Source organism: Periplaneta americana, chromosome 7, assembly GCF_040183065.1.
Source record: "Periplaneta americana isolate PAMFEO1 chromosome 7, P.americana_PAMFEO1_priV1, whole genome shotgun sequence".
Taxonomy (NCBI): Eukaryota; Metazoa; Arthropoda; class Insecta; order Blattodea; family Blattidae; genus Periplaneta; species Periplaneta americana.
The window spans coordinates 28,166,547-28,189,500 of NC_091123.1; the positions used below are offsets into that span (position 1 = coordinate 28,166,547).

The 22,954-nt window shown below is 36.8% G+C and overlaps 1 long non-coding RNA gene across 2 annotated transcripts; it reads right to left on the bottom strand.

Moving 5' to 3' along the window:
* Positions 1-1,405: 1,405 nt before the first annotated feature.
* Positions 1,406-21,967, bottom strand: LOC138702689 (uncharacterized). Of its 2 annotated transcripts, none has more exons than XR_011332857.1 (3): positions 21,738-21,967; positions 15,715-15,858; positions 1,406-1,685 (listed from the first exon to the last, which is right to left on the bottom strand). It is a non-coding gene; the product is annotated as an uncharacterized lncRNA (long non-coding RNA). The 2 variants fall into 2 exon arrangements; XR_011332858.1 differs by lacking the exon at positions 1,406-1,685 and adding an exon at positions 5,124-5,229.
* Between the last annotated feature and the right edge of the window lie 987 nt (positions 21,968-22,954).

Here is a 22,954-nt window from a genome sequence, read left to right on the forward strand (position 1 = left end):
AAATTTCGACAAGTGTATGTTTTACCGGTTAATTTTCCAAGAATATTCTATTTATGTCTTGGGTACCTAGGAATTTCACTTTGATGAATACTCAAGCCGTATTTAGTCATTATAAATAATATTAATTCCAGAAGGTGGAATCAAGAATGCAAACATTACCGAAGCCATCATAAAATTTATTGTCGAGAATAACCTACCCTTTAGTACTGTAGAGGGAAGACGATAAAAGTTATTGCCCCTCATAAACTTCAAGATATAAAGTTAAAGACCTAATAGATAATAGATCATTCGTTCCCGGCCCAGGTCAATGACATTTAAATGTGCTTAAATGCGACAGGCTCATGTCAATAGAATTACTGGCATGTATAAGAACTCCTGTGGGATAAACTTCTGGCACACTGGCAACGCTGATATTAACTCGGCAGTTGCGAGCATCATTAAATAAACTACACACTTAACTTAAGACTGAAGTAGCATCTTTAAATCATGTTGCATTAATAACAGATATATGGACAGACATTCAGAATAAAAGTTTTTTTAGGAGTGACACTTTGCTGACACTTTACAAAGGAGCAGAATATGTAGGCATAAGATTAGGGCAAGTTCTGGATGAATTTTTACTTCCGAAAGAGAAAGTGGTTGTTACAGACAATGGTGTAAATATGATTGAAGTTGTAGTTGATACATTTGGGAAAAATCGTCATATATTGGTACTTACCATGTTTTGCATATAGGCTACCTTCAATTTAATGTGCGAGAACTCCTTAAAAAATGCAGAAGGCGTCAAACGGAGGATTTCAAAATGTAGGAGTTTAGTTTCTTGGTTTAAATGTACTGTAAAATGCAAGTGATGATCTCAGGAAACTGCAACGAAATTCAGGAATATCTGAGGGGAAGTCCTTGAAACTCGTTCTAGATGTAAAAACAACATTTTTCAGAGATTTTTTTAAAGCAACACGTTTTGTAGGACAACTTGTTTTCAAATATGTGCATGCTCCAGTATGTTGACTTCAGTTCAGAAAAAACAAGGGCAAGACATCATAAATCTTCTAAGACCACTGGAGGCCATGACAAAGCATCTTACTTCTCAAAAGTATGCCATAGTCAGTAAACAGATTACACTGGTACAGTGTAGTTATTAGCAATTTAATAAACTGGAGCCGAAGTATGGACCTGAGAAAACAATGAAAGAGCAACTGCTGTTCGAATTCAAAAGAAAGTTTCGGCAAATAGAACACTGCTTTTTGTTGGCCTCATCCACACTTTTGGATCCTAGATTAGATCTGGCAACTGTAATGCGCCATCTAAGAAATTAAATGTCTACTATCAAATCAAGTATCAATGCTATTTAGAGTTCACAATCCTCAGATGGTATTAATAATGCAAATGAAGAATTTGACCCTTTGGCAGCACCACAAAAATCTTCTTCATACTGGATGTAAGAGGAAAAAGACATTCAAGGATGGAATGCAAAATCAACTTCATTATTTCATGTCAATTGCTTTAGCGAATTTGAAGCTGTACTCTATCAACAAATCAAGTGTACCTACCTTCACCTGTGTCAGCTGGCAATGAAGCATCTTCAATGCCATCGGAACGTTTCTTCTCCAAGGCAGGAGAAACTGCCACACTCAAAGGAATTTTGTCTGACCTCAAAACAGCCATCAAAACTTTATTTGTATGTTCTGAAATGGAAAGAGAAACAAGAATTTCATACCAGTATGACATATGTTTATGGATAGGACTTCTATGCGCAACCTAGTACTGCCATTCTGTTTTCTTATTATATCTTTCAGTACATAAAAATTCTATCCCTGTCACCATCACCGTTGGTGTTTGGAATGTTCGAATAACTTGCAATGGGAACTTACTATAAAAGGATTGTATCACATCAATTGTGTAACATTCTAAGTAATATGCAAATCTCGTTCAAATTCTTGTGAAATTATTCCAAGTACTGTTCACTTACATTTAAACATGATTACGTTGTTAGGTAGAAGACACTCACTGCAGCGGTGTACTTGTACCAGTGTGTTTAGCACCAATTCACTCTTCCCTACTGCATCATTTAAGCTCACTTTACCTCCACTATAATTTTCATTTTTGGTTAGGAACTATGTCATAATATTATGGCATTTAATCATTTTGGTTAGGAACATCATAATATTATGGCATTTAAAATATAGATATTGTTTATCATTCCAATTTTACGTTTATGCTTTTCACTCTTATGATGTTAATGTCAATACCAAAAAGGAATATCAGAATTTAAGTAAGTTTATTGTAAAAAAAAAAAAAAATGTACACTTGCAAATTACATTATTACGATGTCTATTATTTTACTTACGAAGATGATAACAGTGCTGCCAACCCTACTGGAGCAAAAGAAGTACATGGGAACCCAAAAAGGGACAAAAAAAAAAAGTAGAACTTGGAATATTGTAATGGGTACTGTTTTGTGTGTGGGAATGAGAGACAGAAGGGAAAATATGTCGCGTGAAACTGCATGGCTTGTAAATTCGCTTATGCTCATCTCACCATTACTGAATGATGTTACGCTTTCTTACAATAAAGCCTCCTTCGTTAAAGAAACATAACTTGTTATTAACAAGTGAGCACTGACTGTTACAAACCAAACTCCATTGCATAATATTCCATAAATTATCTGAATGCTGTTGGCAAACCTTTCCTTGCTAGTGCGGGAATTTAAAAAAAAAAGTGTTACAATAACATTGATAACAATTAATAAATATTGCAACAATCACATCATCACATGTACAGGAGAAGAATATCTTATGTTTTAAACCGAACATACCATAACAGGCTTGCACTATTGTTTTGTAGTTAACCTGTTAACAGTACATCTTGTATCACTCTTTTGATGACCGCGAAACCAGGGGGTACGGGTTCGAATCCCGGTCAGGGTAAGTTATCTGGTTAAGATTTTTTTTTCGGGATTTTCACCTCAACCTAATATGAGCAAATGCTGAGTAACTATAGCGGGACTCATTTCACCGGCATTATCACCTTAATTTCATTCAGGCGCTAAATAATCTGAGGTGTTGATACAGCGTCGTAAAATAACGCACTAAAAATATCACTCTTTTCATATAAGACTGCAGACGCTAAATAACTTGAGATGTTGATACAGTGTCGTAAAATAACCTACTAAAAATATACGACTGTACTCTGTTAGAATGTAAAACATTTCGACATTAGAAATGTAACACGATTCTCACCGAGTTTCCCGAATAACGATAAGTTTAGGCATATTAATTAAAATCTATTAGACATTCCATTTGAGCTTAGCTATAGTGATCGACGGTAGTCACGTAAGTCTTTTTTGCGTCATGATGCGTAAACGACAAAGACAATTATTCTCAACTACGTCATACTCAAGCCATGCTTGCTTCGTACCGATATTTGTGCTAAAACGGTGTAAGTACATACCGTGGATAACTGGACCTGTTCCGAAATTTGTAATTATGAACCTATTTAGATCTCATTTGATAGATATAATAATAAGAAATCATAATTATTCATTGAAAATATAATATAGAGTTACGATAATTTCTTATGATAATATATTCCTAACTACTCGCAAGCGCACCCGTGACGCAATACTGCCGTATATATACGGCTGCAGAACCCCCACCCCTCGTGAAATACAGATATTGTATGCAAGTGGTTGGCCTGTTCCACGTATCGATATTTGGTCCGCGGCATATTTCACCCCCTTCGTCCTTCTAACCCTAGTACACAATGAAAGACAGCAGGAGCAATGTTGCACCAGCAGTCCGAAGGCAGCAGGCGCTGATAAAGCACCAGCAGCCTGACGACAGGTTGAAGCAATCAAGCCTCAGCAGTCCGGAGTGTACAGGAAGTGGAAGGAATAACACGACGGGGTCCATTTTGCACTTTTCAAATTTCAGAATGATAATACAAATATATCTACACATTACCTTTTCCAACAATTCTCACATGTTCATAAACACGCGGGAGGGGGGAGAAAAAAAAAACTCACTTGGGAACCTTCTGTTCCCTATTACCTGTTGAATAGCATTTTGTATTTATCTATTAACTGCAGTACCCTATCCTTTACTGGACTCATACATACACAATAAGGTGAATAAACGAATTCTTACTTCACTACTCGTGACGTAACAATGATTCAAATTACCATTTATATAGCCTCAATCGACAAAATTTTTACTTGTAAAAAAAGGGGGGGATGAAGGAGATTTAGTATATTTGTATATTAGCTATTATCCCAAAGTAGAAAAGTAGAAATACAAAAAATAATGAGATGTTTCTAAAAAAAAAAGTATACTTGGAAACAGTGCTATATTTATATTGATAATCATTTGGTTATGTTATTATGAAATGCATGTTATTATTCAGTTGAGAAGCTTTTGTCATCCAGTCTGCTGTCTGAAAGTTAGAATTTATAAAACAGTTATATTACCGGTTGTTCTGTATGGTTGTGAAACTTGGACTCTCACTTTGAGAGAGGAACAGAGATTACGGGTTTTTGAGAATAAGGTTCTTAGGAAAATATTTGGGGCTAAAAGGGATGAAGTTACAAGAGAATGGAGAAAGTTACACAACGCAGAGCTGCACGCATTATATCCTTCACCTCACATAATTAGGAACATTAAATCCAGACGTTTGAGAAGGCAGGGCATGTAGCACGTATGGGCGAATCCAGAAATGCATATAGAGTGTTAGTTGGAAGGCCAGAGGGGAAAAGACCTTTGGGGAGGCCGAGACGTAGATGGGAAGATAATATTAAAATGGATTTGAGGAGGTGGGATATGATGGTAGAGGCTGGATTAATCTTGCTCAGGATAGAGACCAATGGCGGGCTTATGTGAGGGCGGCAATGGACCTCCGGGTTCCTTAAAAGCCAGTAAGTAAGTAATCGTTTGGTTACATGGACATATTTACTGGAATATATATATATATATATATATATATATATATATATATATATATATATATATAATTTGCAATATATTCAAATATATATCGGTATTTAAATTATTTCCTCCATCCATAATTGACCTTAAGCTTCATTTAAGTGTATTGACATAATGATATTCTTGTTATGACTTACAGTACATTGCAAATTCTTCTTGCTTCTGATAACTATGGTCAGGTCCTCTCCTCTCTAAGTGCACCTAGGTTCACGATTACTGTGTCTATCTGGTCTGGTAAGTTTCAACCACCCTACAAAGTCGATTTTTTTTTAACTTTAGTGTCTAGTCTAAGAGTATTGTGAAAAATACATAATTACGGGAAAATGTAAGAAAACGAAACAGTACACTTCGTCAAAATGAAGGTGGCCGCTCTCTTGAGCAGCAAAAATTTTGCAAGTCCCTTTGGGTGAGTGCGCAGTTCACTACTGTAAACCTCCCTGAGCCGCTTTAGTTAACTCCATAATACAAGACGCTGATTTGGGCTACCTCCACAGCATGCTTCGAATCTCTGTAGTGAATTTTTTTTTTCCTTTGTTCTATTTTTACAACTCCTTTTAGTGTAATATAATCAAATAATTTTGCTTATGTTTATTCATGTCACTTACAGATAATTACAAAATTGCTGAAAATTTGTGGTTATAATTCCAGAAAATCAGAATATATTTTTTCATTAGAATTAAGGTTTTTACTTCTATTTTAAAATTACTACGTTTAGGTCCTAATGATTACGGATTTAGATTAGTATAATAATCATATTCCCTGTAGCAAAACTTGCAAATTAATTATTGCCAATTATTTTGCCGTCAACAAATTTACTCAATGTTCCTTAGACAATACAGTGTAAAACAACAGGGATTGATAAAATAATTAACACAGCATGCTTGGCGTGGAGCAGTGATTAAACTACTTATGTTCATTCATGTTACTTACAGATAATTACAAAATTGGCGAAAATTTCTCGTTATAATGCCAGGAAATCAGAATATATTTTGTCATCACAATTATGGTTTTTCTTCTTGTTTACAATTACTACGTTTAGACTCTGATGATTGATTACAGATTTAGATTAGTATAATAATCATATTCCCTGTAACACAACTTGCAAATTAATTATTGTCAATTATTTAACCATCAACATATTTACTGAATGTTACTTATGCAACAGGGATAAATAAAACAATTAACACAGCATTTTCATAGGAAAGCCTCTAATTGTCGCATTTAGCGTTACTTCCATCTAGCGTCAAAACACGAAAAAAATAATAAAGCGATAAGTATTCTCAAGATAAAAAAATAACGAAAACCTGTTATATTTTCACTGATGCATTTAAAAGGCAACAAAAAAAGTTTAGTAACTCCACGAAGATTTCAACTTGCAACCTCACGAATTCTTAGCTATCACTCTACAAACTACACTAAGAGCTTTACTGCAGTCAGAATGGCATTCTAATGAGCACACCCCAAATGTTTAGCAAAATACCTTTTTTACTGGGTACAAGTAAATCATTATTTGCATAGATATAACTGTGATTCGGAGTAAATCAAAGTGATAGGGCCAATTTTTATTTTGCCTATTTTGCCTTTTTAAGGTGTTCCTTACTAATAAATGCCTTTCTTGTCATTTTAAAGCAATATTTCTTGATTATTTGCAATGTCCTAATTAATTGTAATGTGATGTGTACGAAATTTAAATATTTGAAACAATGACTAACTTCACTAACAATAGTAAATAAAAGTAATTTATTTCGGTGCTTAATCTGCTAATAATGTGCTTTAATATTATTGGTGTAATATGAATAATGATCGACAATCCACAGTTACAAATATAATATTGTCATGTCTTCACGGTACCAACAATAAGTTTTATAATTTTAAATATTAAGTTCTTTCTCATAGAAGCTTTCACGTAATAGTTTCAATTGTTTGCGTCCATATTTTCAAATCTTACTGTTACAATTTTGTGCTATACGTGCTTATTATTGTTGCAGAAAGAAATTTGAGTGAGAAACAGTCAGTTATTGTCGGGTGACAAAAGGTATAATATCGCTTAGCTAGAATGCCTAAATTCAGTAAACCATTGAAAAGTAAACTTCATGCTTACGTTAATAAATCTGGTGCCCAGGATGGAACAGTTTTGTTACGTAAGGTTTGCGAAAAATATTTTATAAGTCAACATGTGTCACCTAGGAAGTTAGTATGTGAGTCATGTTCATATAATTTAAATTTATTGCTAAAACATATTATGCCTTTTTCAAATATTGTGAGCAGCTGGCTACAGACTAGAAGGTCCGGGGTTCGATCCCAGGTGGTGACAGGATTTTTTTCTCGTTGCCAAACTTTCAGAACGGCCCCGAGGTTCACTCAGCCTTCTATAAAATTGAGTACTGGGTCTTTCCCGGGGGTAAAAGGCGGTCAGAGCGTGGTGCCGACCACACCACCTCATTCTAGTGCTGAGGTCATGGAAAGCATGGGGCTCTACCTCCATGCCCCCCAAGTGCCTTCATGGCATGTTACGGGGATACCTTTACCTTTTTTTTTATTGTGTCTTTTTTACGTTTTTATTGACTTTTTTGCCTGCCTATTTTAACTGTTATAGATGCCTAAACATCCGGGCTCTAGTAATGAGCAATGGTCATACTCCACTTGAGTATACAGTAGGCCTATATAGTGTTTGTGTTACAACATTCAATGTTTAAACACTCTGAACGATTTGTCTGTTTTAAATCTCGTATATGAATTATTTTCTCGGAAGATTTCAGTAATTAATAGTTGTGTTCCCCATTATAACTACTAGAAGAATTTACGCAATCTTTTGAACAAAGTCTGGCTGTACCGAGTGCTCACAGAAATACCCAATTTGAACTTGGTTTCTCAGACGCCAGCCACTTTCATTTTAGCCAAATGTATATATTGTGACAGCTACACCGGGGTTCGAACGCGTGTCCGTTGGTTGCTTAGGTGTGGCGGCGAGGGGAGCATCTGGATGCCGAGAGGGTAGAGGGGCGGTGTATTACTGCGACGCGCGAGGGGAGGTTGTGCGCGCATCTGGTGCTGGCAGAGAGGACAGGGATCTGGATTGTTCGAGAGTGCTATCTCTGGACACGCGTGGAACCTTCTCGTCTACGTCACTGTGGTTATAAAAGAGAAGACGCAAGTGAACGTCATTCATTCAGTCAGTAAGCCAGTCTTGTGTAGCAGTGAAGCCAGCTTCGAGACCAGAGCGCGACTTTAGTTGTGTCCGTAACTGTGGAGCCTGAAGCCCGGAGTTCGAGTGCAGTGGACCGCAGTTGGGGGACCTGAGTTCGAAGTTCAGCGGATCGTCGCTGAAGGTCTGTGGTTCGAGATTCTGTGAATGCGAGTGACTGAGCTAGAAGAACTAGCCAAGACAAACGAGCTGTGAACTGAGAACTGACCGTTCTGTGTTGTAAATAGTGCTTTGTAAATATTAGTTAAGATTAACAGTTCATTGTTGTTCGTAATAGTCCAAGTACCGTATTGGCCCGAATATAAGCCGCACTTTTTATTCAAATTTCAAACTCGAAAAGTTGGGGTGCGGCTTATTTGCGCGGCCGATAAATTTAAACTTGAAATGTGGCGCATGTTGCTACCGGTAATTTTATCATTTTGAAATGGAGCAACAATGCCACGCGCTCGTGTTTGAAATTGTCAGCAGTCGTATGGTATATGACGCAACAATGTACCAGTCTTCATATTACAGTGATCGTACTCTTTTGTATGATAGGACAGATTAAAACAGTTTGTACGTAGCTACGGGTTAAGCTATGAGCGGAAACGTAGAAAGAAAAGCTTCAACAAGCTTGGGAATTCGGCGCAGTTATGACGCTAGTTTCAAACTTGCAGTTATTCGTCATGCTAGGAGTACGTCTAATAGAGAAGCCGGCAAAAAGTTTAGTGTGGATGAGTCTAATGTGCAGCGCTGGATCGCCTCGGAGGATAAACTGAAAAATGCCAATACAACCAGAAAATCTTTCAGAGGACCCAAGGCTGGGAAATACCCTGAACTATAACGTAGGGTCCTTTCCTTTGTACAAGACAAAAGGAAAGAAGGGATGCCTATCTCTCGACAAGTAATCCAGGTAAAATCGTTGGAAATAGCGAAGACCCTAAACATTCCACAGACAGAATTCCATGGGAGTATAGGTTGGTGCCGCAGGTTTATGCGTAGAAGTGGCCTTGTTCTCCGACGAAGCACTTCATTAGCACAGAAACTGCCAGAGGATTTTACTGAGAAACTCATCAACTTCCAGAGGCACGTCATTGAATTGCGTCAGCGCCACTCTTACCCATTACACCAGATCGGCAATGCTGACGAGACGCCCGTATTTTGGGACATGCCGAGCAATATGACAGTTGACAATAAAGGGGCGAAAAACATATCATTGAGAACAACTGGAAATGAAAAACAAAGAATCACTGTGATGCTGGCGGTTACGGCAGATGGAGGAAAACTGCCTCCGTACGTTATTCTGAAGCGTAAAACTATGCCCAAGGAGAATTTACCTAAGGGATTAGTGATTCGTTGCCAAGAGAAACGATGGATGACAACCGAACTAATGATGGACTGACTAGCTACGGTTTGGAATCGCAGACCAGGTGCGCTGCTCTGTAAGAGGGCTATGTTAGTATTGGATGCCTTTAAAGGTCACCTCACACCCGAAGTAAAGAAGAAAATTACTGCATTGAACACAGACCTAGTCGTCATACCTGGAGGTATGACATCAAAATTGCAGGTGCTTGATGTCGTCGTGAACAAGCCTTTTAAAGACCATCTCCGAAAACAGTATTCGGATTGGCTTCTAGAAGGGGGTCATGCATTCACTCCATCTGGGAAGATCAAGAAGCCATCTGTCAGCCTTATGTGTGAGTGGATTCTCTCATCATGGCACACGATATCACCAGATTCAATCATCAAAGGCTTCAAGAAATGCTGCCTGTCTAATGCTCTGGATGGCAGTAAGGACGACGTACTTTGGGCGGAGAGTAATGAACAAAGTGACAGTGATGAAACAAATACCGGTACCGGTAGTAGTGAAGTCAGCAGTGACATTGGAGAAGACGGTGATTAGTTGTACCGGTATTTTTGGTGATTTACCCACGTAATACCGTAATTGAAGAAAAAGTGTTTAAATAGTGTAAACAGTTTTGTAACTGGATAATGTGACAGGTAAATTTCACTGCACTCAATTTTCCTTTTTTTCTCATTCTGCACTCAATTTTTCTTTTTTTTTTCTCCTTTCCCCCTAAAATTAAGGGTGCGGCTTATACTCGGGTGCGGCTTACACTCGGGCCAATACGGTAAATTGTCATTGTCGTCTGTGGAGTGCACTAATAAATACTGTGTTACTGTGTAGAAAGTGAAGAGTTATTGTTGAGATAATAAAATTACATTGTTGTTCAGTATAAAACGTTACAATATCTTAATTTTATTTATATCAAGATCTTCATATTCAGGTTACTAGTGACTCAAATTTCATTTTACGATAAAGTCATTTTAAAATTTTTGTTTCAAAGACAAAAATTTAAATTGTGTCATTTTACAAAGCAAAATACTTACTGTATACATTAATTTGTAACATTTCTGCAACATTTACTGCTCGAAGATACTACACAAAGCCTAACATTTACAATCTGCGAATAATGGGAGTTAGAACAAAAGAAAATTGTAGCTATATGGATGTCCCACAGTGAGGCCAAGAGGGGGGGGGGGGGGGAAAGTTGCAAAATTATTTTAGTGGATTTTAGGTAAGATAATGGGCAGAAATATAGGCTATAGGCCTATGTATGACAAAATAATAATAATAATCATCATAGTATTTATTACCTGTCAAAAGTCAAGTTTCTGATAAACTTATTGGCAAAATATTACTTACTTACTTACTTACTTACAAATGGCTTTTAAGGAACCCGAAGGTTCATTGCCGCCCTCACATAAGCCCGCCATCGGTCCCTATCCTGTGCAAGATTAAGCCAGTCTCTATCATCATACCCCACCTCCCTCAAATCCATTTTAATATTATCCTCCCATCTACGTCTCGGCCTCCCTAAAGATCTTTTTCCCTCCGGTCTCCCAACTAACACTCTATATGCATTTCTGGATTCGCCCATACGTGCTACATGCCCTGCCCATCTCAAACGTCTGGATTTCAAGTTCCTAATTATGTCAGGTGAAGAATACAATGCGTGCAGTTCTGTGTTGTGTAACTTTCTCCATTCTCCTGTAACTTCATCCCGCTTAGCCCCAAATATTTTCCTAAGCACCTTATTCTCAAACACCCTTAACCTATGTTCCTCTCTCAGAGTGAGAATCCAAGTTTCACAGCCATATAGAAGAACCGGTAATATAACTGTTTTATAAATTCTAACTTTCAGATTTTTGGAGAGCAGACTGGATGATAAGAGCTTCTCAACCGAATAATAACACGCATTTCCCATATTTATTCTGCGTTTAATTTCCTCCCGAGTGTCATTTATATTTGTTACTGTTGCTCCAAGATATTTGAATTTTTCCACCTCTTCGAAGGATAAATCTCCAATTTTTATATTTCCATTTCGTACAATATTCCCGTCACGAGACATAATCATATACTTTGTCTTTTCGGGATTTACTTCCAAACCAATCGCTTTACTTGCTTCAAGTGAAATTCCCGTGTTTTCCCTAATCGTTTGTGTATTTTCTCCTAACATATTCACGTCATCTGCATAGACAAGAAGCTGATGTAACCCGTCCAATTCCAAACCCTGCCTCTTATCCTGAACTTTCCTAATGGCATATTCTAAAGCGAAGTTAAAAAGTAAAGGTGATAGTGCATCTCCCTGCTTTAGCCCGCAGTGAATTGGAAAAGCATCAGATAGAAACTGACCTATACGGACTCTGCTGTATGTTTCACTGAGACACATTTTAATTAATCGAACTAGTTTCTTGGGAATACCAAATTCAACAAGAATATCATATAATACTTCCCTCTTAACCGAGTCATATGCCTTTTTGAAATCTATGAATAACTGATGTACTGTACCCTTATACTCCCATTTTTTCTCCATTATCTGCCGAATACAAAAAATCTGATCAATAGTCGATCTATTACGCCGAAAACCGCACTGATGATCCCCAATAATTTCATCTACGTACGGAGTTAATCTCCTCAAAAGAATATTGGACAAAATTTTGTACGACGTCAACAAAAGTGATATTCCTCGAAAGTTACCACAGTTGGTTTTGTCCCCCTTTTTAAAAATAGGTACAATTATGGACTCCTTCCATTGATCTGGTACAATTTCCTTTTCCCAAATAGCAAGTACAAGTTTATAAATTTCGCTATATAATGCACTTCCACCCTCTTGTATTAATTCTGCTGGAATTTGATCGATACCTGGAGACTTGTACTTTTTCAGATTTTCTATCGCAATTTCGACTTCTGAAAGCGTGGCAAAATATTACAGTTATAAAAATCTTAAAATAAAATTATAACTTGTGGATTTACATTACAATCAACTAAACATATAGGTATAGATTTAAACATACAAAAATAGGGAATAACAAAGATTACATGTGGAGTTGTCAGTCAGAATCTGAAATACCATTGCTTGACTCATTTTCGGTGTTTTTGGTGGCAGTACCATATCAAAATATGACATCCTAGTAATGTGCAATTCTTCCATGCTTGAAATGTACGGTTCAAATGCAATCAATAGCCTATTAAGCACATCTTGAATGGTCTTCTCTCGAGAAACTTTTCTTGTGAAACGTTCTCTGTATCTTTTCAACACTTTACTATAGGCCTCTTGTGCTTCTTCGCTCAAACTGAAATTTGATGGGCCTACAGAATCTCGTCAATAAATTACCTTCTATTTTGCCAAATTAAAATTTGCTCGTCCGTCCCACATTTGTCTACAGTTAGTCGCAAAGGCACTAGACATGAAATGAATATATTTGCATCAGTTCCCCATTTATTTCCCCCGCCCTTTCTAATCCTTGATTCATTGAAGCATTCTTTTGAGTTTCTACAATTCGTTAATCAGTATGATCCAACAGGGCTTGTAGTTTTACTTCAGAAGAACTTTCAGTGACAATAATTGCTTCTTTTTCGAGATAACACTCTCTTTTGGCAGACTGAATTCTTTTGTAAGAAGGAAATCGAGACAAGTCTTTTTTTCCTACTTTTGTTGTACTGTTCTCTTGTAAGATTAGCCTAAATAAATATAGATAATGCTTCGGTTGCTGCAAGTTCTCAGGTCCTTTGACTGTTTACTGGCTTCTATGCAGTTCCATATTTTGAAGCTCATTTTGGTCAAGTCATCATAACATCTTTGGAAGCTTCCAAATGACCAACAGAACAAAGACTCATTTGGGCAACATACGAAAGCTCCCCAAAAGAATGCTGAAGCCACATATTTCTAGTTTTTTGATGTTTCACTCCTTCATTAATATCTTCCAAATTTTTTTGTGGTCGACCAATTTTCTTTCTTTCTTTCGTTAGTCAAGTAGTTCGGGAATTTAATCCAAGTTTCCAGACAATTTCTATTACTTCGAACAAATATTTCCTCTTTCCTGCTGGACTCCTATCATTTCTTTTTGAAACCAGAGACAAAATCTTAATAGCCTCTTATTTATAAGCTGAATTCAGATTTTTCGGGCATTTCATGTGTTTCTGCATAAATTTCCTCAAAGATCACAATTTAATTTCAATTTTTTCTTGTCAGAATTTCTTATTACGTCGTACAGGGTTCCGTCTTGCTAATAAAATATCATTACAGCCAGATCCTGAAGAAAATATTAAAGAAAATGATGTATTTAGCTAAGAATGTAAAAATAACTGGCCAACACATGCTCTAAAGAAAGTGTTATACAGCAGAATTCTCCAAATATCCGCAAAATGTTATTACTGTTTTTAAAACACGACTAATTTGTGTACCAGAACAAGTTAAAATTATAGCCCGGATGTGCCCAGAACATAACTGAAATCGTAGCAATATATCTATAAACTGCATTTTTATTTCTAATTTCCAAGTCTTTTCCTCAATATATTTATTACTTTAGAAATAGTAAAACAGCAAACTACATATCTCCAGGTGAAGACTCATGTCAATTATTTAGATAAACACATAACAAAATGATATCAACTTGAAAACACAGCACTCTTTCTGCTTATCAGCTACTCAATGAGTCTTCTTTACCGATATATGTTGCAGGTGGTATCTAGCTTTCTTGAACAATATTTATTTGAAATAATTCCGCAATTTGATTTTTGGACTTTTTGCCAGCTTTTCCTGTAACAAGCTGCAGCGTGTGCACAATATGTGTGTCAGATTCATCAGCAATGCTCACAAATTTGACCACATTACACCCTCGTTCAAATCGTTATCCTGGCCGCAACTTAGTAACCGTAGAACACTTCATTCGCTGTCTCTTCTGTTTCGAGTTCTCCACACTTATATTCCAAATTATCTTCGTTCCCGGTTTAAATACTTATCCTCCAATCACAATCTAAACACCAGGTCACAGGAGAGCCAAATCCTAGCAATTCCTGCCCACAGAACATCCCACTATTCATCCTCTTTTACTGTCTCAGTCCCCAGTGAATGGAATTCTCTACCTCAGAAGATTAGGGGCTGCCAGACAATAACCACTTTCAAGAAAAGGCTAAACGATTTCTTACGGGCACAGTCAAATTGCAGTTATAATTGTGATCGAGTTTAATAATTTAATTTAATTTAATTTAAGTATGACGATCATTATTATTACTCTTATTATTATTATTATTATTATTATTATTATTATTATTATTATTACTATTATTATTATTACTACTACTACTACTACTACTACTACTACTACTACTATTATTATTATTATTATTATTATTATTATTATTACATAATTATTTTATTGATGTTGTGAAGATGAAAAGAATTATCATTGTATTATATTAATTATGTATTATATTGTCTTGTATTGTAGTATTGTATTGCTTTAAATTGTATTGTATTGTATTGTATTAATTATGTTATATTCATAGCATTGTAGTAATTCTCTATCATACTGGTTGAGTGGAAGAGAAGGCTGAATGGCCTTAACTCTGCCAGTTAAAATAAACCATTATTATTATTATTATTATTAAACCATTATTATAATTGGCCCCACTGTGGCCTTATGGATGCCTGTAATTCGCTCTTGAAAGGTTAGCTTTCAACCAGTGACATGGACTGGAAAGAACCACACTCGAGAAGGGATGATACCTTACAATGGTTAGAGCTTTGGATTAGAACAGGGTTCGTCTGTATAATCACCAGGAGCATTTTACATTTCTTTCCAATTTCTTTGCTCTGTATTTCAATGTAAATTAGATTTTAATAAGTCCAAAAACTTCTGACGGGCAGTGTATATTGAACGACAGTTTGTTTGTTTTAAACCAGATACTCATGCAGTCACGTTTCAAAATCAATTGGTACTTTTGCATATTATAACATACTCTATAAATAGAATTATTATTTGAGGCACTGATATCTTTCTGTCACAGGAAATACGCTATGACTATATAGAGGATTTCAATTTTTATTTATTTATTATGTTTACGTAACAATTATTAAACTTTAAAACTCAACTAATGCAGCTGTTACTGGAACTACTTCCTTCCACCCATCTGATAAAAACGATAGAGCCGACATCAAGGACAGCAGTTATTTTCGACAATGGTACATCATGCATGAAACTCACCCTTCGCTGTGAGATAGACGATCATCTCGTCCTGCCTGAAGTCGTTGGATGCTGAGCAGCGGTAGGGTCCAGCGTCCCCACGTGTCAAGGTGCAGTTCTGCTGTAACCCTTTGCAGTGTCTGTCTCTCCATGATCTGCGTCTGGCTGTGATTGAGGAATGATAACGATGAATGAAAGAATGAATTTAATTTTACATGTTTTCATTTTATTTGTATATTGTTTTCTTTCATTTTATTTATTTCAATTTTTACATTAAATTAATTTTTTATTTAATTTCTTTCTTATTATTATTACTTCTTCTTCTTCTGCCTTTCCAAGGATTGGGGTTTATCCCGTTCCGCGCCAAAGACATTATTCCTTTGGCATTTTTAGTACTTATATTTTTTACATGGGCGAGTTACTGGCCCGCCGCATAACCCCCACTCTGGAGGACCGGGTTTTCTTTCAGGGTTTCCTCCCTTAGCCTTTGGAGAATTCTCCACCGCAAGGCAGCAGTTTCCACTCTATTTAACCCCCGAGTAGAAGGGTGGCCTCTTCCGCCAGCTATGCCGATTGGAAGAATATCTTCGTCGCCTATGCTGCCGTTGAGGTCTTCGTCCGTATCTCTGGACAGGGGCTCTCGCTATTCCCCGAGAGACTGGGTCCTTGGCAGCACTTAGTCACTATACCAGTGTTCACCCCCGTGACGAGAACGCGTCTGCCAAGAATTACCCAACTGCACACAGTTACGGTTACATGCCCCCTGCGTACGTTGGGCCGGGCTAATAGCCTTGTATGAAACCAAGACTAAAGGCATTATTACTATTATATTTAATTGTCATTTATTAGAACCTAGAGATAATATGAGTCGTGTGAATTTTTGTAACTGGGTTTTGCAAAGTGTTGCGAATGGCGTTGTGTATCCTACAGTAATTAGCCTATTTTCACAGATGAAGTATGCTTTAAACTTACTTAGTCATGTTATAACGCAAAACAATCGATATTGGAATACAGAAAATTCTTATCTTATTCACGAAATTCCTTTAGAGAAGGTTACCATACAGTGTGCTATAATTACACATACAATTATAAGCTCTATATTTTTCGATATGCTGCTGAGACATGGTCCCTAACAAAAAAGGACGCTGGAAATTTGGATGCCTTTGAGAGGAAGATACTCCGTAAAATAATTGGCCCAGTATTCGAGAGAGGAAGATGGAGAAGGCGATATAATAATGAGTTGTATTCCATCTATAAAGATCCACCTATTAGAAGAATAGTAAAAGCAGCAAGATTAAGGTGGGCTGGGCACGTGGTACGGATGAATGACGTAGAAATTCCTAAAAGGATATTAAATGGAAATCCTGGGGGCCAAAGAAGCCGTGGACGACCAAGAATAAGATGGCTGGATGGAGTTGAGGAAGACATATGTAAGATGGGATATAGGAATTGGAAAGCAATTTCGCAGGATCGAGACAACTGGCGGAAAATCGTGGAAGAGGCCAAGGTTCACAATGAGCTGTAGCGCCAAGAAAGAAGAAGAAGATATTTTTCGATGATACAATCAATGGTGACAGTTACAGAACACAAATACTCAACCCATTTTTTGAACAGTTCACCGATATCGAGTGTCAGAGTGCTTATTTCAGGCAGGATTCAGCAAAAACCAAAACATTGAATTTGATAACCAAAACATTCGAGGGCAAGGTTATTTGTAGAGGATTAGGGCCCTCTAGGTCCCCCGATTTGTCAGCCTGCAATTTTTATCTATTGTGAAACCTAAAAAATAAAGTACACAAAGACAATCCGCACACAATCCAGGAGTTAAAAGACAGTATTGTACGAGAAATCGAGAGAATTACAGAAGAAAAACTTGCACATGTAAATGCCAATTTCCTTCGGAGATGTCAGAAATGTGTTGCAGCAGAGGGACATCATTTTCAACACCTTCTGTGGTCAATGTGAGTAAACAATATGAATATTGTAATTTTAATAGCCGATCCTAGCAACTGTATTGGACCCCTTTCACTGGGAATGACAAGCGCTGATGCCGGGCCCATTTGCTACCATAGAGAATGTCATAGACTGCTCTCTATCAGTATGAAGTCGTCAATTAATTATTATTCATAATAACCATAATTATTCTCTATTTGTCATATGCACCAAGTAAGTGCTATGAACATAGTCAAATGCACAAAATAAGTATAGTCAAATACAATAAAAAATGTTGTATTTACAAGAGGAGTATTATAAAATTCCTCAAGACTACAAATGGGATTTTGTATGAGCCAGTCATATAACACTGTTTTAAAAGTGTTCACACTCACAGAGTTGACCTCACAAGGGAAGGGTTTCGGCTCGAACAGGAATTTCGTATCCAAAATTTGTTTACAGGTCCATCTTTACATCTCTGTAAAGCTCTCAAAAGCATTCGTTTGTGTAATGTGTGGTTTGTCTCTTACAGTACTGTACAAGTTGAGGGGTGGAGACAGCACTGCACAAGTTAAGGGGATGGGATACCTTACCCTTATGCCTAGCCTAGCCTAGAAGCTAGTGCGAGTGGTAAAATGTGTAAAGCCCATTTAAGAACATTTTTCTCCAACATTCTGTCTGAAAATATTGCAGCTAATCAAAAGTGTACACTGTTGTGTGAGTCATAGAATGCACACAAGGACACAACATTAATAAATGAATCATTCATGGCTAGGACATGGAATGTATGATTATTCCACCTAAAAAACTAAATATATCCAGCCTCTGAATATCTATTTCCTTAGAAAATACAAAATATATGCTCGGAAGATAACAGATTACATAAGGACTCTTGCTGAAAATCCAGAACTTAACTTGGGAAATCGAGTGTTTATAATGAAAATGCACTCTGTTATTCATAACCAGTTGTCTGCTCCAGTATACCACCTTATGCTTCAGTATTCCCAGCTGTCAGTTGGTTACGTGAATTGTAAACAAGTCTCGGACTTCAAAAATGTAATTCAGGTGGCATTTGATTTTTCAGCACTGGAGTGTGGTTCAGAAGATTGTTCAGGTGTTGCTTCTGTGTGTTGTGCTTATTGCTCTGCTCCATGCTGTTTCATGCATTTTGTACAGAATCCTCATGTAGGCTACATTTTTAAAGAAGTGTATTGACCAATACCAACCAAACGGAGAGTTACACAAATGAATGCTTTTACGGTCTTCATCACCATTATGAAGTAAGCGTCTGTACAAATTTTTAACCAAAAATTCCTGTTCGAGCCGAAACCTTTCCCTTGTCAGAAGGCAGCCTGTTAAACAGGTTAATGGAAAAATTGTTATACCAGTTCTTACTCCTGGATAATTTTAACGTTTTGTTTATTTCTGGATTTTAAGTATTATTTTCTAATGGATTATGTCTGAAAATTGTAGACAATGTTAATTATTCCCCACAAAGTACAGTTTTATGTACGAGACGATGTAGATATGTTCATAGCCTACCAATTTTTATTTTTATGTCCTGTTTTTATTACTTTACAAATAGATCCAGTGTTGAGTGTATTAGAACTAACATACAGATCTGTTCATTAATATAAATTACCCAGATAATGTACCGGTATTTATTTATAGCCTATTTAAGAGATGGCATCTAGAGGATCTAAGCATCCGGCAGATGCATTTTGCAATGTTTGTGGCCAGTTCACTGTGGGGGTGAATGCCACCATTACATGTCAAATTGGGACTTATAAACAATTCCTTAAAGCTCTTGATAAGGAATCAACCGCTTTCAAGTAGGCCTACCTCACCAGTTTGTTCTGTCAGCTACCTGAGACAAAGATCAGAGTGAGACCACAGATTAAGAAGACTATAAAATTCCCAAATAAGCTCTCTAGGAAGGAGAAAGCAGCTTGCAATTGTTTTGTTACAGTGATTTCGGGTTTCCTGGGCAATCATAAGGAAGAAAACTATGTGCAGTTGGTTGAGACTCTGGTAAAGAAGTACAGCATAATGGACTGCAGGACGTCACTCAATCCCATATCCTGGATGCTCACCTTGATCAATTCAAGGAGAATATGGGAGCATATCCAGAGGAGCAAGGTGAGCGTTTCCACCAGGCTATAATGATTTTGAACGCTGCTACAAGGACAGTACAATAACATGATAGGGACTCTATTCGTGAAAGTAATGTTGTGTATAAACGTAAATCTCGAAAAACCACTCATTTCTAATATACTGTATTGGTTTTTGTACAAGTTGAATGTAAATACGTTCTAATTTTGATTCACATGTTCTTTTTATGACTTCAATTGCCTATCTTGCAGTTGAATTTTAAAAAAAAACCATTATCCTGGTAACAAAACCAAACTTTGAGATGAATAAGACATACCTTCTATACTTTTTAGGCATAGGCCCTAAACAATTAGAAAATTTCAGTCATTGCCCAGAAACAAAAAATCATCTTACATAATAATCTAGCATATGCCACAACATATTTGGGATCCGTAGTAACAGAGAAGAATGATATGTACATGGGGATCAAACACAGAGTGACCGCTGGTAATAGATGTTATTTCTCACTGCTTCCTCTACTGAAATTGTCATTGCTGTCAAAAAAATCCAAAATAGTAATTTATGAAACAATGATACACCAATAGTCTTGTACAGATCGGAAACTTGGACGTTATTAAAGGAGGATGTAAAAGTTTTAAGTGTGTGGGAGGGGAAAATCTTGAAAAGGATATACGGAGCTGTTAACAATCAAGGTATTTGGAGAGCAAGAACAAACCACAAGCTACAAGTACTGTATCATAAACCGGGATTAGTAATAATTTGTGGCGCTATAGCCTGTGACCAGCCGGCTGTGAGGCCATCACACCCACATGCCGAAGCAGAGGTGGACGATCATCCAACCAGAATGGAGGTATCGTGTGGTTAGCACGATGATCCCCCCAGTGACCGGGATTATTATCAATAATTAATGCAAGAAGACTCCAATGGCTAGGGCATGTGTAAAGAATGGAGAAAGACAGAGGTGTGAAGAAAATATTTTCGGGGAATCCAGGAGGGAGAAGAATGAGGGGACGACCTCGTACAAGATGGCTGAACGATGTGGAGAATGATTTGACGGAACTGGGGATACGAGGTTGGAGAAGAAAGGCTGGAGATAGAGCAGCTTGGACCAAAATTGTTAAAGGGGGCCAAGACTCTTCATGGGTTCTAGCACCACGGAGTAAGTATATGCCACAACAAGATGATTATTTATTGTAGAATAACAATGTATAACTTACTGGACTTGCATTTAAAATGGTTTACCGGTAAGTTGTATTTAGTTTTTAGCAAACAATGAGATGTATGGATTAATAACTCTAATTATGCCTTCAGCAATAAATAACGGCTTACAGAGTGTTATAACTGAAAGATATAAGAATTCGAATCGCCTTCTTTAGTAAAATAAGTATGCTAGTCCCCAAGTAGGGCTTTTGTTTAGATAAAAACAATTTGCAGAAAGCAACACATTTAAAAAGTCCGTTCAAATTGATTTAAAAATATATTTTTGTCTCTTTTGGGGGTACGATACAAAACTAGTCTACTAAAATTATTTTAAAAGCAATTAAAATAACAGCTGTGGCCTCGGTATATGTTCTTCCAGACAAAACAGATCAATATTTATAGTTTGAAAATTCACACAGTACTTGAGAAATATGGCAACACCATATTTCATTGCCGACAGATAACTGTCATTGGTTGAATCGCAATTCTACTTCTCTCCTCCTCCTCTGCCGGCAATGTTTACGTCGCGTGTCAGACATTATGGAACGAAATATAGATCATAGTTGATTGGCACTGAAAAGTGTCATAATCCCAATTTGCCGCTGACCCTGTACGGAAGCGCGTCCTTTTAATATATTAAGATATGTCAGTGAGGAATCCGTATACTGAAATTTTCCCAACCCATGTTATGTTACCTACAGCAAATGCTAAATAGTTCCTGTCATGAAGAATGATCTAGAGTTCAGTAAGTTTATTACATAGCGACTGAACATTTGAACTTAAGATATTAAAAATATTACCTGTTACACTGACATTCTTGAGATTTCTTGCCGGAGAGGTGCTAACCCAGGCGATCTTAGACCACAGATGCTTCCATATGTTCTGCGTACAAATCAACCTTGAACGACGAATAATCTGCGATACTTAGATATTAATTTCTCAATAGAAATCATAGGAAAACTAGGTTTCAAAAAATTAATTACATTCTCAGTCTTTGTTTACGGCACTCGTCTATACACGTGTGGAACAGTTTTAGGCAGTGTTGCCAACCAGATTCTTAAAAACTCGCTAAAACAGAGTGTAGAAACCCCTAAATAGCTATATTGCCAATGTAAAACGAAATTGTTTTGGCACTGTAAGTGCTAAAAATATCTGGTAAAACTCTATATCAGCAATATAAATTTTATAAATTTTATCCGCTAAAGTAACACAGAAAAACGCCAGGTCTAGCAGGAAAACTGCTGAATTGGCAACACTTGTCTTGGGTAAACCTTGTAGTGCTGTGTTGCTTTCAGTATTGCCAACTGGACGAAAATTCCGCCAAAACTGACGGAATTTCAATGTAGCGGACGAAAAAAGAATAGCTTTGAAGGGGGACGGGTTTTCTGGCGAAAATTACGATTTGCATTGTCTTTTGACTTTTTTTTGTTGCTGTCATTTCTAATTGTCTAATTTTTGGGGGAGCGTAGACCAACCCAGCACATCAATTGCATAACTAGAAGCAGATGATATGAATGAATTATTATTACTATTTTAATCAAGATTAGTAGGGAAGTTTCATTAATATTTGCTTTATTTCTATATAGATATATTGAGTGAGTCTTATTTTTTTTTAAATTTTGACTGATTCTGACGGATTTCCAGATGTTAGACTGACGGGGATACAACTTATATGTTGCTAACTCTGGTTGTTTTCTCAATCTCAAGCATCAACTCTCTAACCTTAATGGCACGTCTTTTAGGTCTTGTATGTTCGTGAAACACGGATGTCCTTTGTTCTTCAGAAGTTGCATTAATATCGCCATTCACTATGATCAGCACTATTAACTACTTCCTCACTAATCTTAACTCCAAAATCATTATGATTACTTTCCCTCTTTGATGTAATATTCGAACTCAAACTGAAGCACTTCGCACAATGATGTCCGTTATCCTCACTGTTAAATAAAGATGGTTCAAACGCTGTATTCCGGGAAGGAATAAAATCAGTATACTTTCCTAATAAAGCCACATGCTG